Source organism: Lepidothrix coronata, unplaced genomic scaffold, assembly GCF_001604755.1.
Source record: "Lepidothrix coronata isolate B3197 unplaced genomic scaffold, Lepidothrix_coronata-1.0 Scaffold112, whole genome shotgun sequence".
In the NCBI taxonomy this organism is placed as follows: domain Eukaryota; kingdom Metazoa; phylum Chordata; class Aves; order Passeriformes; family Pipridae; genus Lepidothrix; species Lepidothrix coronata.
The window spans coordinates 185301-193360 of record NW_016690292.1 but is presented as its reverse complement, the minus strand read 5'-3'; positions in this window follow the sequence as shown (position 1 = coordinate 193360).

The following is an 8060-nucleotide window of genomic DNA, read 5'->3' as shown; positions in this document are numbered from 1 at the left end:
CTTCTGTTGTGTTTTAAGGTAGGAAATATTTCTTCTTTTTTTTTTTTTTTTTTTTTTTTAAAATTTTTACTTTACTTCCAGGCTCAGTGGCATCCAGATCTGTTTGTCTCTCTTTGCTCGGGGGAAAAAAAAAACCAAAATCAATAAATCGGGAGGGCGGGAGGAGGGAAAGAATAACACGATTTGGTCCCACAAACGCCAAAGCGTATTTATAAAGTGGCCGTAACATAAGCTGGGACCTAGGCTGGTTAAATACTCAACGTCTTGCGAGGGGAGAAGGGGGGGCATGTTAAGAACGAAACGGTCTTAGAGTGGAAAATGTTTCCTTTGAGAGGTGCGGATTTCCCGCAGGGGTCCCCCAAATCACCTGGGAAAGCGGCCAGGGGAGTTGCGGACGCTCCCGGTCGCAGCGAGCCCGTTTTTGTTCTTGCAAGTCTCTCTCCCGGGTGGTTTTGCCATGTGTGTCTGTCTCTCCCCTGCTCTCAAAGAAAATGTTTTAATGGTTCGATCTTATTTTTAGTTTCTTTGAAGCTTCGGGTTTGATTTTAAAACGCACTGTTTAAGGTTACTTTATTTTTAAGAAGAAGAAAAGTTGGTGAAACTCAGGACTGCGGTTTATTTTTTTGCTTTTTTTTTCTTTTTTTCTCCCCCCCAGTGAGACAGTCAAATGCACGTTTAAAAAAAAATCCGATCCGTCAGGAAGTTTGGAAAATTCCCATACTCTTTTTTTTTATCCCAGTTTTCCCACCCCCTCCGTGCGTGGGTTTTTTGGTGTATTGGTAATTATTTGTATATAGATTATTCGGGAGCTAATGAGCGGAGTCCAGTTAACTCTTCACTGGTTGTGCATCCGTCATATCTATTTTATTGAGAGAATCTGTGAATAATTTGATGTGGAAAAGGCAACAGAATTTTGTCCACCGTTGATGTAAATTAATAAATGTTTGTGACCTGGTTAAAAAAAAAAAAAAGTAATAATAATCCAAATCGTTCTTTGCGATGTCCTTTGTCACGCTGAGAGCAGAGAGTCCCGCTCGGGCCTCGGGGAAGCGAGTGGCTCCCACCCTCGGGCCGGCGACACTCGGGCGTTCGGCAGGGGCTGAGCGGCCCTTCCGCGGCCGCGGCGCAGCCTGCGCGGGGCTGCTCCGCGACGCCTCCCTGCCCTCCGCATCGGGCTGCCACACCGCCCGGGCCACGGTGTGGGGCCACGGGCCGGCAAGGGAAAGGTTCCCTGGATATGTATTTTATTTTTTGATAATTTTATTTTTTTTTTAATTTATCTGATTTTGGTGTCTCTCAGAAAAAAAAAAAAAAAGGAAAACAAACCCTAAAACCAAAAAACAAACCCCTGCGTGTTTCCAGGGGGAAGGAGGTGGGGGCCAGGAGAAATGTTGTCCTTTATTCTTCCCCCCCCCCTCCTCCCCTCCGCCGCCCCTCCACCTCCTTTTATTTTGTTTGGAAAAGTTGACACATGAGAAAATAAGTTGGAGGGTTTCCCCCCCGCACACACGTCCCCCTTGGGCCTGCAGCATTTGAATGACTGAATGAAAGTTGATCTCTGCCTAAATTTTGCAACAACTTACAAAGTAAATAAACATCTTAAAGCGCTCCCTTCTCGTCCAAACTTCTCCCCTTTCTCTCTTCCCCCCCCCCCCGTTTCTTTATTTCAGGGACCAAACGTGGCTCTTTGGTTTGTTTGTTGGCAGGGACCCTGATCGAAAGAATCGAGGCCTTTCTGACCGAGCAGCCAGCTGAAGGAGAAGGAGAAAAAGGAAAAAAAAAAAAGCGGAGACGTACGAGGCAGGGCGCGGGGGACGAGCCGGTGCCCGGGCGAGCGGGGCTTTGTGCGAGGCCCGCCGGGGCTCAGGCAGGAGCCGGGCAGTGTGCGCCGGGGGAGCAGGGGGGGATCGGCTTTTCTTTTCTCTTCCCGCCCCCCATCCCCTTTTTATCCTCTGCCTCTGTCTGTGCCACCTCGAACCTCCGCGCAGTTTGTTGATGTTGTTCCTGAACGTGCCGCCTCCCCGCAGCGAGCGGTCTCACATCTCGCCTTCACACACATTTGCTTTTGAAAAGCGATCTTCGTGTCCGGCACTTGGTTGTCTCCCTTTCATGTCCAGCTCCTACAAAAGGGGCTACAAGACTCGACATGGGAGAAAAGAGGAGGCCAATGAATCTATTTTCCAGATTGCCAAGCACATGGTTGGAAATTGAAGGGGCTTTTGTAGCATTTCCCCTTCCTCCCTCCCTCCCCTCTCCTTTTCTTTTGCTTGTGTGCAAATTGTTCAATTGCTCTGGCAGGGGTGTTCCTGACAAGCTCATTACTAGAAGGTGCCAGACCCCTCCTCTCCCTCTCCCTCGAAGTCTTTGATGAAGTTAAAATGCGCTGATAGCTGCTCTCGGAGCTATCTTTGTTCAGCCTCCTTTAATAACCGAGCCTGCTTTGAGGAGAAGGGATCCGAGGGAAGAAAGCGATGTGCAGCGAGGCTGGGTGGTGGTTATGCGCCTGGAAGAAGGGGGGCTGGTTATTGTAGTATAAAGTAGCGATTTTTAATAATTTTTGGCTTGTCTGTTTGCGAAGTGCAGGAGGAAAAGGAGCCAAGGGTGGCAAGAGCGGATAAGAAATAGCAGTCGGTGCCCGTAGGGATGAAGGAGGCGTGTGGCCCCCGCAGTCGCGCTGGTGCAAGGGGTTCTCCAAGTTGGTGGTCTCAGGGTTTGGAGGGATGGAGGGGGGTCCTCTCTGCAGGGAAGCGGTGTTTCCCTGGAGAGCCTCCTGCCCCCACACGCTCAGGGGAGGGGGCTCTGGAGGGGGATCTGGGACTGGGACACCTTTCCCCGGCTCCGTTCATCTCCTTTTGCCTTGCAGAGTCATTGTGGGTTTTTAAGCCGCGGTCGCCGGCCAGGATTGAAGCTGAACTGACTTGGGAGCGGGGGGATATTCCCCTCTTAACCGGGAGTCGCGGTACCCACGCAGGAAGGGTTGGGCTCGGCTCCCCGGGGCCCGCGGGGGCTGCGAGCGCCGGCACCGTCGAGGTTTTATTTTGAGGGGAAGATCCCCAAGCGTCTCTAAAATTAGAATTTTCCCCGTTCCCTAAATTTCCCTGAAGCACCCCAGCTTATTCCGTGCCCAGAGCAGACTCACGCCGCCTACAAGTATCTGCGTCGCCCGGGGAGGCGGCGGGGGGGCGGCGGAGACCCCCTGGGAACTGGCTCTCCCCCGTCCGCCGGAGCGGGGGGCGGCGGGGAAAGACCCGGGGGTCTCCACGGGGTCCAGAATGCCCTGGCGGGGCTCGACTCGGGGGGTTCAGGAGAAATCTTGCCTCGGCGAGGCAGGACGGATAATGGCCCCTAATTACGGGGCTGGCTGGCTCCGTGGCCCCGATCTTCACGGGACATTATTTTTAAGCGTTCAGCGAGGATCATTTTTCACGCCTCGCTGCCTAAAAGAGGGTTTTATTTATTTATTGGAGGGGAGGCGGGGAGGACACCAGCAATAACCGAGCACTGAAAGGAAAATAATTAGCTGTTGCAGTCGCTGCTTGGGAGTCCCTGGCCAAAAAGGCGACCTGACATTTCCCTTCCGTCCCGTCCGTAGGCGAATCTCCCGGTTCTCGGGACTGTTTTCGGTGGTTGGTTTTGTCAGTGCTAAACCCCGGGCAAAGCCTGCCGCGAGCCCGATCCTTTTTTGCAGGTTTGGGATTTTTTTCCCTCTCCCTTTCCGCTCGGCGGCTGTTTCCGAGCAGGAACTGGGGGATGCAGGTTCCCCTGCCTTGCTTTGGCTTTGGTCACACATCTGTGGAGATGATTTTTTTTAATTCTTTAATGTGCCCCCACTCCTCTGCTTTCTATATGCCAGATGAAGGGGTCGTAACAAAACCGCGATGCTTTCAGCGTGGTTACTCCGCGGCGGATTTCCGTGTGTGCGCAGCCCGGGAGAGGCGGAAAACGGGAGATTCTTCTCGGGTTTGTCGGGGCGGGATAAAACGATCCTGCCCCGGAATATCCCCGTCGGGACCACAGCGGGAGGGCTCTGTGTGTGTAATTTCTTTCTCTGCTTTCGCTTAACTAAGCCTGTGTTAAGTGGTGCGGATCCCGAGGAGGGAAGCGAGTGGCCCTTCCCTTGCCGGCTGCGGGTGTGGGACCCCGGCCCGGCCGGCCCCGCTGCACCGCCCGCTCGGCCCTCAGCTCCTGCCTCCTCCCCTGGCACCTTCTGCTTTCCATTACTGCCGATTTGGAGAATTAGGAAAGGTCAAGATCTTATTCCTTTCTCCGGTAGTTTTTTAGTTTTCTCTTTCTAGTTTCTCGCAGCCCCGAACAAAAATAAATCAACCTGGATTATAGAAACCACCTTTAGACATCAACAACCTTTAGACATCATCTTTTCCAATAGTTCGATCCTTCCTCCGGGAGTGCCCTGGCCTTTCCTTGTGACTGCGCAGAAACTCCCATTTTCACGGTGAATTTAGGATTTAATAATAACGTCCAATCTCCCTGTGCCCCAGTGCCCGACCTGAAAACATTTTCCTGTCTCTTAACTTTGGAAAATAGCTGCCCTCCAGCATCTTATTTCCCTCCCCACATCTCTTTCGGTTTTTTCCTTTCCCGCGCAGAACGTAGAGAAAAAAGATTAAAAAAAAAAAAAAATCCTATTTTCCGATCTGGAGAGGGCGGGAAGAGCTGTCGCATTCGACTCAGACGCAGGAAAATTGCTTTAGAAATTAAGTTGGTGCTTTTGAAATCCTCCTCGAGATGTTCGCGGTAGGTCAGGGACCTGCACTCGCCCCTCTGTTTGTCTGTCAGGCGAGGAGAGAGGCTGAGGCTCGGCGCTCTCCCCTCACCTCAAGGACTACGGCTCGTCTTTACTTTCTTCCTTCTCTTCCTCGCCTTTTTCTTTCTCCTCCGTTCTCCTTTTTTTTCTTTCTTTCTTTTTTTTTTTTTTTACTTTTTCTTTCTCCTGTATCATTTCTTCCTCTTCTTTCTTTCTTCCTTCTTTCTATGCTTATTTTTCTCTTTCTCTCCTTATCTTTCTTTCTTTCTCTTTTCTCTATTCCGCTCTTCTATGTACCTGGGGTTTTTTTTCACTTTCTTTCTGTTTCCCTTTTTATTTTTCTCTTTTTATATCTCCTCTCCCTGTTAAATCTCTTTGTGTTTTGCTTTCCCCCCTTTCTCCTTCTTTACCCAATTTTAATTTATTTTGTTTTGTTTCCCCGTCTTTCTCTCTCTTCTTTTTCGTTTTTCTCCCTTTCCCTTTTTTCTTTTCCTCTCTCTTTCGCTCTTACTCTTCATGACTCCTTTTATTTTTCTGTTTCGTTTGCTTCCCCTCTATTTCCCTCTCTTTTCCTCTTTTTCCCTCCTTCTTATTTCCTCCCCCTTTCTCTCCGTCTCTGTCTCTCCTGTCTCGCCCATTTCGTTTCGAGTCCATCGAGGGCCGCTTTACCGCTCTCTCCAGGAGGTTTCCAGCAATGTCCACCCCTGGGAATCTCTTGTTTCGCCGCAGCGAGAGGAGTCTCCCCTCCTTTGAACCAGGGGAGATACCGGCGGACCCCCTCTCTGGGCTCAGCAATTCCCCTGCCCGTGCCCGGTGGGCTGCAGGGAAGCTCAAGGCGCGTTTTCCGGAGCCCAGGACCCCGGAGCTCACCCTCCTACACCCCCTTTTCGCTGGCCGTCGGTACATTTACCGGGGGTAACGCGACGTCCCCGGCCCGTGCAGGGTTGCAGGGGTGAGCGTGTGCCGGTGCCCGCTACCCCCGGGCTCGGACGGACCCCCACGGCCGTGAGGGGCCAATTCGCATTTTATTCTTTTATTAAATAGGAGGCACCTTTGCACCCTAAGCCCGTGGCTGCAACAGGTGACTCTGAGATCCAGGAGGGGACAAAACCTACTCGCGGCAGGGTCTGGCCGCGAGTTTCCCATATTCCCTCATCATCCAGATGCTACCTTCTCCTCGGGCGGATGGTACCGGGATGCTCCCGCCCGTGGCCCGGCAAAGGGCTCGGCCCCTCTGGGCAGCCGGTACCGAGCAACCCGGAGCCCGGTGGCCTTTCCTGGCCACGGGCAGGCAGGATGCCTCGCTTCCCAACCTCCCTGGCTGCCTACATCCCTTCCCCCGGGATCCCGGTAAATTAGATATATGGGTATGGCGTGAATTATATTCATCTCCCTCTAAGTGTGCCAGGGCAGGATGAAAACCTGTGAGACAATCTCCCCGATGAGAAGTCGGGCGGGAGACCTAAGGGGTGTAATGAATTTGTCTGTCGGTTTCTACGTGGGAGACCTCGTGTCAGTGCCTTGGGATGTTTCTAATGACCGGTTTGGTGGTGTTTCTCCCACTCCCCGATCTTTTCTGGTTACCGAGGTTTGGGCTCCATGTCACAGGGTGGCAGAGAAGCTCTTTTTTGGGGCCGTCTTTATCCGTTTCGTTCATATTTCGTTTTCCCTGCTTTAACTCGCCTTTTAAGTGAAATTAGATTCCTCTTTCGTTAGTACCGCGTGTTGAAACAACACCGGCGATTCCTTTCACTCTCGCAAAAATTATCAGATTCTTCACTTTTTCCTGCCGACGAAGACGAGCGGAGAGCCCTCAGAAAGCCCGTGGATGAGCCCCCACTCATCCCCCTGTCCCCGCAAATTACTCTTCAGCAGTGAGAACCGTCTGCGAGGCACGCGATCGCCTTTCGTTTCAGATGCAAAATCCGTGGGAATTTTTCCCCCCACCCGGACGAGATTAGCTGGAGTGCCCCCCATAGTGTCCCCCAGATCATTCCTCGTCAGAGGGGGAAGAGGGGACAGAGGACAAGACCCTGGGTGTAGGGAAACTGCAGCCAGGTGGGAGCGGAGCCGTGCTGGGGGCCGGACCCCCGGTGGGCCGGGGACGGAGATGCCGCCGCTTATCTTTTAAACTGAAACAAACTAAGTGGAGAAGGAAAAACTTCCTCCGTTTGGGGATGGGGCCAAAAATTCCAAGGTCCAGTCAGACGGGCCCCCCTCGCCCCGGGCCGCGGCAAGTCTCAGTGGGGTGCGTGGGGGCGAGGGGAGCGAGATGGGAATCAGCTGTAGGGGCAGTGCCGACCCCCCCGCTTCGGCCTGCAGCGCTCCTGTGATCTCCTCTTTCCAGGAGAGAAACGTGGCCACAAAATAAAGGCAACAAAAGGAGCGCGCAGGACTCGGCTGAGAGAACTGGGGCCGGGCGGGGTGCAGGGCCGAGCACCCACCGCCGGCCTGGGGAGATGTGGGGGGCAACAACTAGACCCTAGGCAAGCAGGGTCTCCCAGCGGCGCTCTCCTGGATCTGTGCCCCTTCCCCCTCCCCCCAGCGCACCTTCACACCGCTAACCCCCTGAGAGTTTACTGGTGTTATTTCTGAAATGCTTTTCCCTCTTCTTACCCCACTTTTTTTTTTCTTCCTATTTAATTACTTCTCTTGCAAAACCCGAGGCCTCTGCCACCTAACGCGGCACTGAAATCCACGTCTTCTCTTTGACTTACAACCCAAATCCCAGTCCCATGACCTTTCTCTTTCCCCCCACCCCCCACCTCGGGTCCCCCACCCTCGGTCATGTGGGACGCGAGTAAATTTATCCACCCTTGTGGAAAGGCCTCCTTTCTGCAGTTGCTCCTGAGAAGCCCGACACGTTTCACAAGGAGGATAATTTCTCTTTGCCACCTTTCTCTCTCTTTCCTCCTTCTTTTTAATTTGGTTTTAATTTCATTTTCTCGCCTGCCCCACGATGCTCCCATCTCCCGTCGGGCATGCTTCTGCTCCATATATGTCTTTCAATAAGCCCCTGCCAAGAGGGTACCTCAGGGGGATGGTTTTGACGGCTCTTGAGCTCAGGAAATCACCCAAAAGAACATTTCTGGCCACCCTGGAGCTGCGGCGAGCTGAGCCCAGGCTGCGTCCCCGGCAATCTACCCTCCCCTCCCGCCGCACCGCGGAGGTTCCCACACCCAAGGATCTGGATATGTGTCTGGGGACAGGGACGCCCTTTTAGCCCTGCGGTAGGGGACAGCCACCCGCGGCCGCCTCTCCGTCTGTCCTGCGGCTCCGGCCGGTCCCTTTTACC